This window comes from Lathamus discolor, chromosome 2, assembly GCF_037157495.1.
Source record: "Lathamus discolor isolate bLatDis1 chromosome 2, bLatDis1.hap1, whole genome shotgun sequence".
Lineage (NCBI taxonomy): Eukaryota > Metazoa > Chordata > Aves > Psittaciformes > Psittacidae > Lathamus > Lathamus discolor.
Window position 1 is genome coordinate 131140033 of NC_088885.1, and position 13972 is coordinate 131154004.

Sequence of the window (13972 nt, forward strand, 5' to 3'; positions counted from 1 at the left end):
CAGAGGCACTGAAATGGCTGGTTTCAGATACAAAATGTTGTCGTGACCTGAACTGTTTCTCAGGCAGCTTGACCTCAGCCGTGTAAAATGTGAGCAGGCTTGATTGCCCTGTGTTCTTCTGGCAGAAATCAAATACTTACTTCGGCTTACTACTTTGGGAAGGGACTTCCTTTGTTACTGGATATGCTTCAGCCCTGAATAGGTAATCAAGTCATTTTCCAATAATTACATCCACCTTGCATTTCACTGAAGTTAAGGGGCAGGGCCCTTTGGGGCATTTTTATGAGTTGAGAGAAACATAACAAACAAGTCAGATTAGATAGAAGCTCATTGAAAGATGACAGCAAGATACCTTTCCAAATTATTTTCTAAAATACTTCTGCCCTTTTCATTAAAAAGAAAATGCAGATTTTCCTGATTTTATTTCACATCTCTGTGTTCTGGAGAGGGAGAGAGGAAAGCTTCTTTCAGCCAGCCTGGCCAGGCAGTCTCGTAGCATATTGGGGAAGGTGCTTGAGTGGAAACAGAATTTCAGAAATTAAAATGGTTTTGCTGAAGTCCACAGGGAATTTGAAATACGACGTTCAAAAAGCTGCTTCCACCCCCTCTTTTAACAATGGTTTTCCCATTAAGGCTCACACACTATCCTGGGAATTTAACTAGGAATTTTGTCTTTGATTTAAGAAGACAGGACCACGTTCCTGGCAATTAGCTTACCAAACTCACTGGAGGTTGTTCTCATTCTCCTGTTGCACATGGCACATGTTTACATCCTCTACAGCTATTCCTGACTTGTTGTGCTTTCTGCTCCGCAGATATATAAAGTTTAAAAAAGGACATGAATGACCTGTGTGCAGTTCTTCCCACTACTTTAGTGAACAACAAAAGCTCTTTCTTCAGTACAGGTTTTTATTTCTCCCTAACCATAGTTAGCAAGCTTGTTGCATGAAACCTGAGTTAACAGTAGAATTTGCTTTAGCACACTGCTGTGTTCAGAGCAGTTGAGAATCCTGTAGTCTCCATTAACTTTGCAATATCAGGAAGTTTACTAAAATATCAGGAAGAGCTGAAACAGTTCTGTTAGGTGAGCTTTCCTGGACATTAGGGTGGAGGGGATGACAAAATGTTAGAAACAAGCCTAATATCAGAAACCCCATTTTACAGGCAAAAAAAATTAAGCATAGAAGGTTGACTAATAATTTGATCTTTCAAGCTATTGTCCATCTTTATCTTGTAAGAAAATAACCAAGGTTTGATGTAGTACAGGTTCACAAAGTCATTGGTAATCTGGGGCAGATAAAGTGAGAAAGGTTGTTTTCCTCCCTTTGCCTTCCACAGAATTAAAGAACTTCAGGAAGCTAACAGGCAAGAGGTAAAAAAAAATAATCAAATGACCATGATTTTCATGCAGTCACTAAAATTTGCTATATGGTGGAAGCTGAGATCCCAGAATAGTGGCGATGTGGTAGCTGCACACAGATTAATTTGCGGAGGGATGCATCCAGACTTTTCAATTTAGGCATGTGTGTGTGAGCTCCATCTGAAGATCTCTGAAGGCTGGGAGGATGTGTGAAGGAAAGGACCACTTGGCACCTGCACTTCTTACTCTTGTGTACTTTCCTCTGTATGCAGAGATAGCCATTGCTGGACATCAGGTCCTAAATGCACTTTCAATCTGATCCAGTACAGCAGCTCTTATCTTTCTATCTCCAGGTAAGCAGTGCTTAGACTCAGTTTTATTTTAATGCATCTTTATCTCAAAAGCGCTGTCAAGCAATTTCTAAATGATTTGAATAATTTCTTTTCACATCCCTAAGTAAGCCATGCCAGGGAGCATTTGCTGTTCAGCATTTGTGAAAATGCTGATCTATAACCAGATACTAATCTGTTCCTTTGCTGCCTGGAAAATGCAATAAATTTAAAGTTGTCTCATGAGCACTGTGAAGATCAAATACTTTTTGTTTCCCCTTTTCACCCACAATAGCTTGCTTCATAAACTAGCTGCAGTAAGCAGTGGCACAGCAAGTGAATTCCAAATCAGTCTGGGCTTTGTTTGACCTAGCAGTCAATATAAGACAGAGACACAACTGCATTATAACTTCCTTCCCACAACGCAGCATTGTTTGGAAGCTGACCAAAGGATATTACACCACTGACTGCATTCTTAACCCAGTGGGTATCAGTAGCCGAGAATATTGGTTCCCTCCATTGTTAGTTAGCGAACTTCCCATTTTGTACCCAGTCTGCTAAACTCTGTTGTCTTTCTCGTACCATCAGAATCAGTAAAAATAGCTATATCCTTATAAACAGACATATCTGATGCTAGAGAATAAAAATGTTCCCAATAGGAACTTCATAACAATTTTACTGACTGTTAATGAAATAGCAGCCACTGCTTTAAATGTTATGTTTGATTATTTAATGTTTTCTTCCTCCTTCCTTCCCCTCCACCTATTTTTGTCATCAAACCCAAAAAAGCAATGTATTTAATCCTGTTATCTCCCAACCAGTAGGACCAGTGTGAGTACACAGTCACTGACAATATGGCATCTACTATGAGCTTATGTGATAGTGTCAGGCTGTATGTTTTAATTAACATTGTGCCAGTGAAAAACATTGTTCACAGAGGCAAGTGCATTATAAATCCTTAGTTACTAATTGCTTTTTCAAGGGCAGTGTTGCGCTTTAAGCCCAGCCTACCCAGGACAGACACATGTTGAAATGCTTCACTGTTTCAGAGCTTAAGACTGTAAAGCATAGTATTGCTGCCTTAGCTATCATTAGTCCTAGTTTATCAATAGCCTTAGCTATTGACAGTCCTGGCTATCAAGGATGATAATTTAGGATAATTAATGAAAATTTAATTTTGAAATTAATCCTGGCTGTTACAGATTAGGTATTATAATCCTGACACAAACCTCTCCTTATCTCAGGCCAAACAGCCTTTGGGCCTCATCCAAAGCTCACTGAGGACAGCAGGAGTCTTCCCATTGACTTCAATGGGTTTCCAACCAGGCTCTTTGCTATTACCTCTTTATAGGTAAATTTTGTTGTATCTTGTATTTTTGCAGTATCTGAACAGCTGCTAACTAGCCACATAGGAGTACAACTCAGAGCATTTACCAAGAGAATGAAATGCTGTCAGCACGGTGTGGGGCAGGAAGCCTGTGCTTGGTGCTGTAGGCAGCTTTCCCGGGGCAAGGTGCCAGGCTTGCTCTGCAGGTCCAAATCCCTGTGAAGGGAGAGAGGAACAGGGTCATTGCCCTGCTAGGAAAAACTGTCAAATGCTCAGGAAATGGTTTTTGGTCCTGGCCCCACTTACTGAGGGTTTCTGTGAGGATGTCCAGTTTTAACATCCAGCCCAGACAGCAGTCCTGAGAAAGCAGGCAGCGGGCTTGCTGGCTTCCTTTGCTTTCCAGAGATATTGCTTGCACCCCACCCTCTGCAAATACAGCCTGGAAAAAGTAAGGGGTTTCATTAATATCCCAGTGTCCTTGCTTCAGGCTTCCTTGCCTTTCCCCATCTGGGGTGCTCTGGGTTTGTGTTGGGCACGGGGCCGAAATAAGTCTGGCCTGGTTGCAGTCTCTGGGATCCCATGGCCATTGGGTTGGGCAAAGGGAGCGGGGGATGGTGATGGTCCCAGAGGCACTCCAGGAACTGGAGACGAGGACCAGCACAGGAGCCTGTGGCAGGACTGGGTAGGGGTACAAGATGAGGTACCTCTGTGTGAGGTACTCCAAGGCGGCTCGTAGAGAGGTTCAGAGACTTAGAGGGGTACCCTGTGCTCCCAAATGTGAAATTGTTCCACCACGCCCCAGATGAGGTTAGGACAGGAGATGAGAAGTACCTTTTCAAACTGAAATATCATTTAAACTTAAGTAAAAATCTGTAATTATGTGAGTTGCTTAACAAAGACATGGAATCTTTGGTGATCACAGTAATTCTTGCTTTGAAACTCAAAAGTGACACCACAAGTCTGCACAAGTACACTGCCATGAGGATCAGGTTTGGAGTAATTTTTACTTCTTCTAACTAGTCTTTATGGAAGACCATAAAGTGTTTCATGAACAGAGATGAATTTCTGTACATGAAGTTATATTAACCTAGGTTTAAATACAACGGGGATTTAATAACCAATACCATAGCTATGAAACATTACTGGGTATCTCTTACCTGCATGCACAGCAGTTTCACTACCTCATTTTAGAATGGAGGAACAGATTTACAGGCATCTTTTGAGAAGATGGATTTAGATGATGGCATTTGCCCAATAAGGCCAGTGCCACTGCCTGTTAACTAGTGACATTTCATTGCCCTGGGAAAGCATAGCTTCCTTAGCTGGCATTTTTGGGATCATCTGAGCACACAGAAGCACAGAGCTTCCTAGGGACTAGAGGAAAGGTGAGACTGTGACCTTGTGGGTGTTTGAATGAAGCATAAAGTGATGACTCAGGACTCTGATTTCAAATAGGGATGTGCTGCCTACCAGTCACACCAGTCAGTTGGCAGCCATGCTAAAACAAAGCAGATATTTCACTCTTCCCAGACTGTCACTGTTTTGTTTTAACTCAAGACTTCAACTCTGAAAAAGTGTACTGAAAGGGTGAATGTATAGATGAATTTCAGACTTCTTAGTACCAATTAAGTCAAATATGTTATACATTTTGGTAGAGATAATATCTGAGAGAAAGACTGAAAACAATCCTCTTCTTCAAAGTACTGCTTGGCCTGGGGAAGTGTCTCCATTAGTAAAGCAGGTACTCTGACCACCTTTCTGCCACTGCAAGTTTGGTGTCATTGTTTTGGGGAAAATCCCTACAGTTTTCTCTGACCATGGTCTCATGTGCTGATGCAGACAAGCCAAGAAAATGGCTTTTCAAGGTCAGCCTAGTGAGAACTGATTCTAGGGCACCCGTCCCAACTTCAGCCACAGATGTACTAAGAAAAGCTGTGCTGAGCCTGTGCATGTAAGCGCTCTCTACTCGTGGTTGTAGTGTTAATTAGCAGATCACAGCGAGTTCTTACAGATCACTTTCTTCTTCCCTACAATTTGTGAAAAGTGATGTTTGTGTCATGCACTTCCTTTAGATTCACAGAAAAGACAGTATCTTATCTGCTGATAGGTGCACATTGAGCATAGCTGGAAGATATCTGTACCATTGCCCATGCACATATACTGGTTACAGACTATGCTGGGAACCCACCCAGGAAAAAAACACAACATGGTCACTGAAAGTCTCTGTGTACTAAGTGGAGGAATTATTTCCACAAGCACATTTCTTAACTTCTGAGGGCTTGTCTTGGCAGTTTGTACCATTCTTTTAAACAACTTTTTAAATACTATCTGAATAACCTATACATTCCTCTTAGTAAAGCCTAGATGACTCAAGTAAGCTGCAAACTCTGCACTTAGAGCCTGCCAGCCGGAATTCAACCCAGATGACTTCTCAACAGCAGCTCTCGGGAGGTCTGTGCAGAAGCAGAATGAGCTGAGAGCTATTTTCTACTTCCCATACCACCTACTCCAGTGCAGGCTGTGCATTATCTGCTATGTCTTTCCAGGGGTGGCCACAGGGATTAGATGTCTCATTCAGCATTAGGCATATTCATCCTAATAATAGGCCATGGTTGAGTTATGCTTGGAGAAAATATATATGGGAAAATTTGTCCCGGTCTGAACTGTATCCACCCTGAGTAAGTCAGGCTGTCGCATGATGATCTAAGAATAGCAGTGGCACACAGTCACTGAGAGTGATGACTCAGAAAGCATTTTTTTTTTTAGCTGAAAAACAAGCCCTCAGAGTTGTCACTGAGGATTATAGATGCGTGAGGAAGTTAGCATTAAAATGTGTCGTTTGGTTTTTGTTCTTTTAATGATTTGTCAACCTATGCATTTCTTCATGCTCATCTACAACACTTTTCTTTTTAAAAGCAAGTTCGGTGCCCTCCTGCCCTTGGCAATCATGTAATGACAAAAGACATGAAAGAAGAAAATAAACCAATGTATTGGCACTTAGTTTTGGGGCCACTCATATAGTTTCAAACGTTTAAGAATATAGAAACAAAACACCACCCTTTCTTCCCCATCAAACTATCTGGTTTACATGGCAGGTTTTCTGTATGCCCTTATTTGCAACTGGCAGGTTGGAAAATGGACAGTACATCTCAAGACAATAAATGCTGTTACAAGTTCCATGTATCTTCTGGGCAAAAGCTGAAAGGCAAATGTTTTAGATGTCATCTGATTGTCAGGGTCTGTGATTACAGGTAGTAACTGTGTGATGCTGAGCTATAAACTTCCTCAGAATGCTAAGAATTCTCCCATTTCTCAGCACTATGATAGGCTTTCTGTATGGTAATGAGTCATATCATTAGTGTTGAAAAGTACTAGTTCTTAATGAATGTAAGTTTTGCTAATCACTCACCAAAACAAATTCAACAGAACTCTGCTGTCATACAGCTTATTGACTTCAAAGGCTTTGTACGTCATGTTCAGTTAACTGCATCTTCCCCAAAACAGCTTTAACATAAAAGAGGAAGTATGATCAGCAGAGGTGCCTGGCTGAGGCTGCATGTGACATTCTAACATAAACCTTAATCCTAGGCACTGAATCATTCACATGATTATTTAATACATGTTTAAAATACCAAGAAAAGTTCGTGACTTTGTAAGATCACTGATTTGCAATTTTCCTCTCACATACAAGTGAAACCCCAGCATTTTATACATGCAGCTGCTTTTCCAAATCTTCTAGGACATCGTTCTCTGTTGGATAGGAAATTCATTGTATAATCTGTGATTTATTTTCTGTCAACTTGTTTTTTCTGATTTCACCCAATACTTATCTTCAAGTGTATGTTAAACTGGAGAATGCAAACTAGCTCAGAGATTTCCTAGATAACCAGCTATAAAATAATGGGTATATGAAGACAAAATATTTAACATGATTGTTTGCATTAGCATGTGAATCATGTTGAGAGGTTTTTTACGTGCTTTGTGACCTTTTCTTTAGAGACCCAAGTATTTAAAAGGGTATCAGTGAAGATGAAGGGAGGTGCCGATGGCTCCCACACAGTGAAAGGGCAGTCATGCTATACACCCAGGATGTCCTGCATGGTGGTACCCAGCCACCATCCATGGAGCAGCAGCCTCAGTGGCTGCAGATGCCATCTCTCTGGGTATCTGGGGAAAGAGAATTTCACAAGAAACAAAAAGTCCATGAATGCGGGAGTCATCCTGCAGGACAAATCAAATTCCTATGCTGGCAGATAAAGCTAATGTAGCCACAAAAGACTGGTTTTAGGGTCAGGGTGTTTGTGCAACTTCTCACTAGGGACTGACCTGAGGAAACCTTTTTCTTGTCCAGGTATTACAAGGCACAGTGTTATACCCATGTCTATGGGGCACCTGACTTCACAGATTCTTTTCTTACTGTGATAGACTACGTCAGCAATGCTTAGTCCTGTCACTCCAGGAGAGTTTGGGAACACTCACTATGTATGCAGTCTGTTCAAAAACATGTGGCTGACCTTGGTCATGGCTTTTTAAATGTTATTCTTCTCTATTCAAAAGCTGTTACTGATTTCTATGATTTAATCAAATTCTTTCACTTGCTTACCCAAACTGCTGTATTTCAGTGAGGGTCTGTGAATGTAAATCATGTATTGCTGGACCTTTCAGATGTGCTCTCAATGCATACTGTTTGAAACTAAAAAACACACACAGTAAATAGAGAAACAGAGAAAGGAGAATTCCCCTAGTTCTGTCATACTTGGTAGGCAATTCAATTTAACCGTGTTTACTGCTTTGCTCCTCTGTCCTTAAAACTGCCTTTCCTAGAGTCGTGTCAACATCTGAGAGACTCAGTTTTGTAAAAAACCAAAACCCAAACAGCTGCAAAGTAAGCAGCAAGCTCTTAGCAGAGAAAGCTTGAAAATGTGATCACTGGCAACGTAAGGACCAGAATATAAAATGAAAGTGGTCCATAAACATAATGTGTTTATGGATAATTATCAGGGTTCCATGTGTTTGGGCTGATGACACTGAAATGGCAAAGCCCATTTGAGCATTTAGTGTGAGGTGTCCCTGCCCATGGCAGGGAGGTTGGAATTAGATGATCTTAAGGTCTTTCCAACCCTAACTATTCTATGATTCTATGATTCTACTTCTGAGAGATAGGATTCCTGTGCAATGGCATGCAACATGTGCTAGATCCACGCTTTAGGAAATCTTCCTTTCTCTATGGTGGCATCATGTTTGTAACTTAAACTCTTCCGTCTCTATACTACATAAAAGGAAGCTAGCTGTGTTAAAACATCCGAGTGGAGAACAATATTCCAGTTTCCTTCAACAACATGTCGTCTCAGAAGTCTTTTAAAATAGTTTATAAAAATTCCAGTAGACATAGCAAAACAATAAGGTGATAACTTAAGAAAATAATCAAAAGCAAACTAGGAAACAAAGCTTTCAGAAAAAAAAAGAAAAAGCTGGGTATGAATGAAAACTGTCTGTGCAAAGGCTTTTTTTTTTATGTGAAGAGGAAAATACTCTGTGGTGAATAAGGTGGTGCTACGCAGAGCCTTTGTCAAGTTACCACTGGTGTTGCTTACTATTAGTAATAGCAAGTGGCAGCTTCATGTCCACCAACTGCCGTCAGGTGCCTTGTCTTTGTTTCCTCTACAAATAATGGCAACTCTTTGTCAGCAGACTCACGGATTCATTAACTTCTGTTACAACAGATGAAGTTTAGCCTCACAACCTCCAAAATACATTTTGATGGTCTCTGTCTAATCAAAATTTTGTAGAAAGTACTTCTCTTTCCCCTGTGCTGAAGTTACAGCATCCAGCACCACAGTCAAGAGACCAGTAAATAACAGAGACAAGAGATCTTTCCTGACACTTACTGCAACGGAGTAGATAGGCCAGAGGAAAGGGATGCCATCCAGGGAGGCTTGGACAGGCTTGACGAGTGGCCCATGTGAACCTCATAAGGTTTAAAAAGGCCAAGTACAAACTCCTGTGCCTGGGTTGGAGCAATCCATGACATCAAACAAGGCTGGGGGATGAGGTGATTGACAGCAGCTTTATGAAGAAGGACTTGGGGATACTGGTGGATGAAATACTAGGTGTGAGCCACCAACATGCACTTACAGCCCAGAAATTCAACATATCCTGGACTGCATACAAAGAAATGTGACCAGCAGGTCAAGGGACATGGTTCTGCCCCTCTACTCTGCTCTGGTGACACCCCACCTGGAGTACTGCGTTCAGCTCCGGAGTGGAGGTGAGTGTAGTGAGGCGCTGGCACAGGTTGCCCAGAGAAGTTGTGGCTGCCATAACCCTGGGAGTGTTCAGTGCCAGGTTGGACAGGACTTTGAGCAACCTGCTCTAGCGGAAGGTGTCCCTGCCCATGGCAGGGGGTTGGAACTGGATGATCTTTGAAGGTCCCTTCCAACCTAAGCCATTCTGTGATTTTATAATTCTAAATATCCCTAATTTAAACTCCTTTGTTGTCCTTTATAACACAGAAATCTTATATAGCTTATTAACTCCCTTATTAGCTGTTCTACCTTACATAAGCATCCATACTACTAAAATATGTATTCCTCCAGTGGTCTCTGCTACCAGGAGACTTAGGTGAGAGTATCTTGGAACAGAAAATGGACTTTTTACAAGTGTTCTTTTTATTTTCATCAAACACCTTTTCATTTGATGACCTTTCATTTCATGACCTTTTCATTTATTAGCATAGGTTTCTATCATTCTTCCACTGAACTTTATTTCCAAGCCTGCCATAATCTGGAGTTTGTGGCCTCTCCAGCTTAATTCAAAGCTGTTTTCTTCCACGAAATTTTGACAATAAAGAACAACCTTATCTGATCTATTGCTTTCCAAGTTCACAGGGCACTATTATGTATCCAAGTGTGTAAGCTACCGCCTTAGAAAACCCACACTCTCAGAGACTGCTTGCAGAAAACCAAAGGCAAATCTATATACACAGGAAGCCATCCCAGCCGTTGGTCATGTTTTTAACAGCTACTTGACAGTTACATGGGAAAATTCACAAAAAGTTACAACATGAAACACTGAGTCTTATCCAAGTTAAATCCCTGAAATCCTTAGCCCAAGGATTTCCTTAGCACAAGATAACCAAGCTTGTCATTCGCAGAGCCTGTGAGAGGAAAACCTGAGACGAGTAACCTACAGCTCGTCACACAGTGCACAAGCAAGGAACAGGGCTTAGTTACCTTAGCTGGGCAGAGAAGAGGCTTTGTCATGATGCTTTAAAGTGAAGTACGTTCACAAGTGTAAAACCAGTGCTGAACAGAAGTAGGATTTTTGGAAGATTTTTTTTTCTCTTCTTGTTCAATGAACACATTTTTAAATTATTTTTTCTTCTGAATGTTTCAGTTTAAACAGTACTACTTTCTAACAATTGGGGTAATAATATCATTATTTTGCTTTTTTCTGGTTGGAGAACACACACAGGACAAAAAAAAGCGTGATGCATTTCACCCTTTTTTATACTGAAACTTTAAATGTTGGACAAAAATGTGTGTTTTTATTTATCTTTTATAAATAGCTTTTATTTCCTGGCTATAAACATTACACAGAGTTACTGTTCCACTATTCATCCACCTTGAGTATCATGCTTAATATGGAAATAAATAATGCATGTGTTGGATTTCATATGCTGGAACTTTCCATTGCCTGGGGACTGGATTTCCTGCTATTGTTTGCTAGAGGTGACTGTGTATGCTCAGTGTCCAAGCTGAAGACCATCGTTGTCTGAGGTAGTTTTTTGGCCCAGTACTTGCAGAGCCAGATTTCGGAACATGTCCTTCTGTTTGGGTTAATAGTAGAAAAATGGAAAATACTCTTTTCTTTTATGGAAAATATTTTCTTCCTTCACTTTGAAATCAATGTCAACTTTTTTTAAGTGATTAAGAGCTAATTCCTTAAGTGTGTGTCTTGGGAGACATATTGTCATGCTGACTGAGGTGAAAAAGAAAAACAGTGAGCTTTCTGTGTGTTCAAACTGCAAACAAGTCAGTGCAAAGTACTCTGACCATGGGTTCTTCGAAAAGTGACAAATACAAAATTCTTTTCCCCTCTCCATATTAACACTGGCTCCTTTCACCTGTCTGCCACACCTACCATTCACTTGTGGTGACCAGACTTTGCTCTGGTTTCCACCCATATGACTGTCACTAGACTGTCTTTGGTGAGTCTTCAGTTGTGAAAATTACACAGTAAAAAGTAGTTTGCCTTGCTGTGGATGTACAAACTCAGATGAGATCTGCTCAAGCAGATGACAGAACAGCAAATGCTGTGCTGGGGAGAGGACATGTCTTTTGAATCTAGCTTGCTTTTCTCAAAATAAGCATCACTGTAGTTTGGTTATGCCAGCCAGGGAGTGGGCACAAACCTCAATGAAATACATTATAATATGCATGGGATCCATCTTGCAAAGCAGAGTGTGCAACCTGACCTTTGTGCAAGCATGTGTTCCTCCAGCCGTGGAAATTGCGTGTATTTTCCTCAGAATCTCTCTCCTCTACAACCAGTGAATCCAAAGGGAGCAACTCAGCTTTACTTCTTTTTCTCCATTACTATTCAGCTGCATACAGCTGTAAATCTGCATTCTTAGATATGTGTGATACTCCAGCTCCTTGTATCTTGGAGCAGAAACTGTTCTCTGTGTTAGCAGAGGCTTATACAAAGAGTGCTAGTCCTGGCTTCATTGTGTTGTTGTAGTTAGGTTCCAAATATCATTCACGTTTAGCCAAAAGATCTGATAACAGACAGTTCTGCTTTCATATTACTAGCAAACAAGATAATCCTCTCAGATAAAGCATTCTTTTCAGGAATGATTTGTTAAATTATCATCTTGTATTTATTTCTCGTTAGTGGAGGTGTTAGTCACATCCAGGAGAGCAAGTATGAATGTATCTTGAGAAAAAAAAAAATCACACATTTTAATAGAGAAGAGCATCTTTCCTGTAGAATTTGTAGACGAATTTCCAGAAGGGATGAATAACTATCTTGCAGTCTATGGACTGATATCAAATACATTGGAAAAAAAACCCCAAACAGGTTTGTTTCAATCAATGTTGTAAGTTAAAACAACTAACAATAAATCCTGTTAAGTACTTTTACTTTTCCACAGACTCTAAGTGACCTCACTTTTGTGAGATTCTATAGACTTTTTGTAAGACAGGAGTAGGCAGGTATCACACAGAAACATGAGAAAGAAAGGATAGTGATGCGTGGTGATGCTGTATCTTCAGATTCACCTCTTCCCCATAAATCATTGCAGAGGAGCCAGTCACACTAATTATTGTATTTTAAGCTAATGGATTACTTGGGTTAACCAAGGAAAGCAAACTTATTGTCTCTTCCAACCTTACATTTAGATGCTAAAGTGGATACCTTAGTTTTCCTGTCTTTCAGCCATGCTCTCTCTTCCTCACAGCTTGAGAGAATTCTCATAGATTTGCAAGATTAGACAAAGTTACAGACTATGAATGGGTTTGTAAGCAGTAGGTGTAACATCAGCTCTGTGTATGTGTGTGTGTGTTACGAAAAGGATGTGTGTGGAAAGGCATTACAAATTACAAAAGATAGTGTAATCATTTATAAGTTATTTCCTTTAATGAGAACTTCTATTCAAATCCAGATGGTGCTTGGAGAATTTTCTGCTACTGAAAAAAGAATTCCCTTCCTCTTGGCTGTGGTACCTCCTTGCACCACACCTGGGAGTGACTCTGGTCACATTCTCATTGTCAGGCTTTGGATCTGAATGTTCCACTCTTATCATAATGTGGATGCTAAACTCAAGTCCCTGAGGTGATGTCCCCATTTTCTGTGGGACATACGCAGCATGCTGTTGTTGAACTTTAACATCCTTTCTGTGTTTCACCCTTTCCCCATCTGCTGAAAGTGCTTTCTGTAGACTTACCAGGAGAAGAGAAAGTGAAGACAGCTCACTAGAGTCCTGTAATTTCCTGATTGATAAATAAAGCTTGAGAATCATGTTGTTATTTTGTGTTACCATTTTGATAGTAGAAAAACTGCAGTATTTTTAGAAAAAAAAAAATGAGAAGCAGAGATTGAGTTACTTTTGCTTCCAGCATTTTGAGTGTTTGTCAGATTCATGAGCATCTCCTGGGAGCCCAAACTAGGTAATTACAATACAACAGCATGTTGTTTCATTTAGTCAAGAAGGACCTTTTAGCCCCCTAGATTCCCACACATTTTCCTAACACTACAAATGCAAACAAGATGAAGCTACTTTGGAGTTAGTATAGGAAACCAACTGGAAGGCAGCCATCAGTACTGCTCAGCTGCTTAGCCCAAGGAGTGGGGTAGGCTGTCAAATCCATAGGAAAAGCAGGAACCAAAGCAGCAGCATGCACGCAGAGGCAAGTGAAACACCACCACACTTAGCAATGTGTGCCTCTATGTGATGAGGACCATGCTTTCACATCCAAATGGGAGGAAACAGTTCATCTTATCTGCTCATCTCAGTAAACGGTCTCCAGTCATGTTATCAGTTAATCCTGCTTAGAGAATGTGGATTGAATTTTCCAGATGGGTACTGTGGTGTGCCACTGGCACAGAAAAGTCAGAGAGTTTTCATGGCATCACCAGCACTCTCCAGCTGGGTGCTCCTCAGAGGCCTGCTGCTAAAGAAAGCTCAGCCACAGACCTTTGAACCAGAATTGTGGTGAGAGCTACTAAACCTTCCACTTGGTGAGCGGTTACATCAAGTATCAGACAATAACATGTATCCCTTAACAGTCGGTGAAAAAAAAGCAGATGCCTCTAAACTGTTATTCATCTTCTAAAGAAGACATTTAGGAGATGAATAACAGTTTAGGTCAGCTAAACTATTTCCTAAAGGTGCTTATCATTCTCCAAGGACTATATAGGGAGGTATTTCAAATGGAGATACCTGTGTTGGGTGAG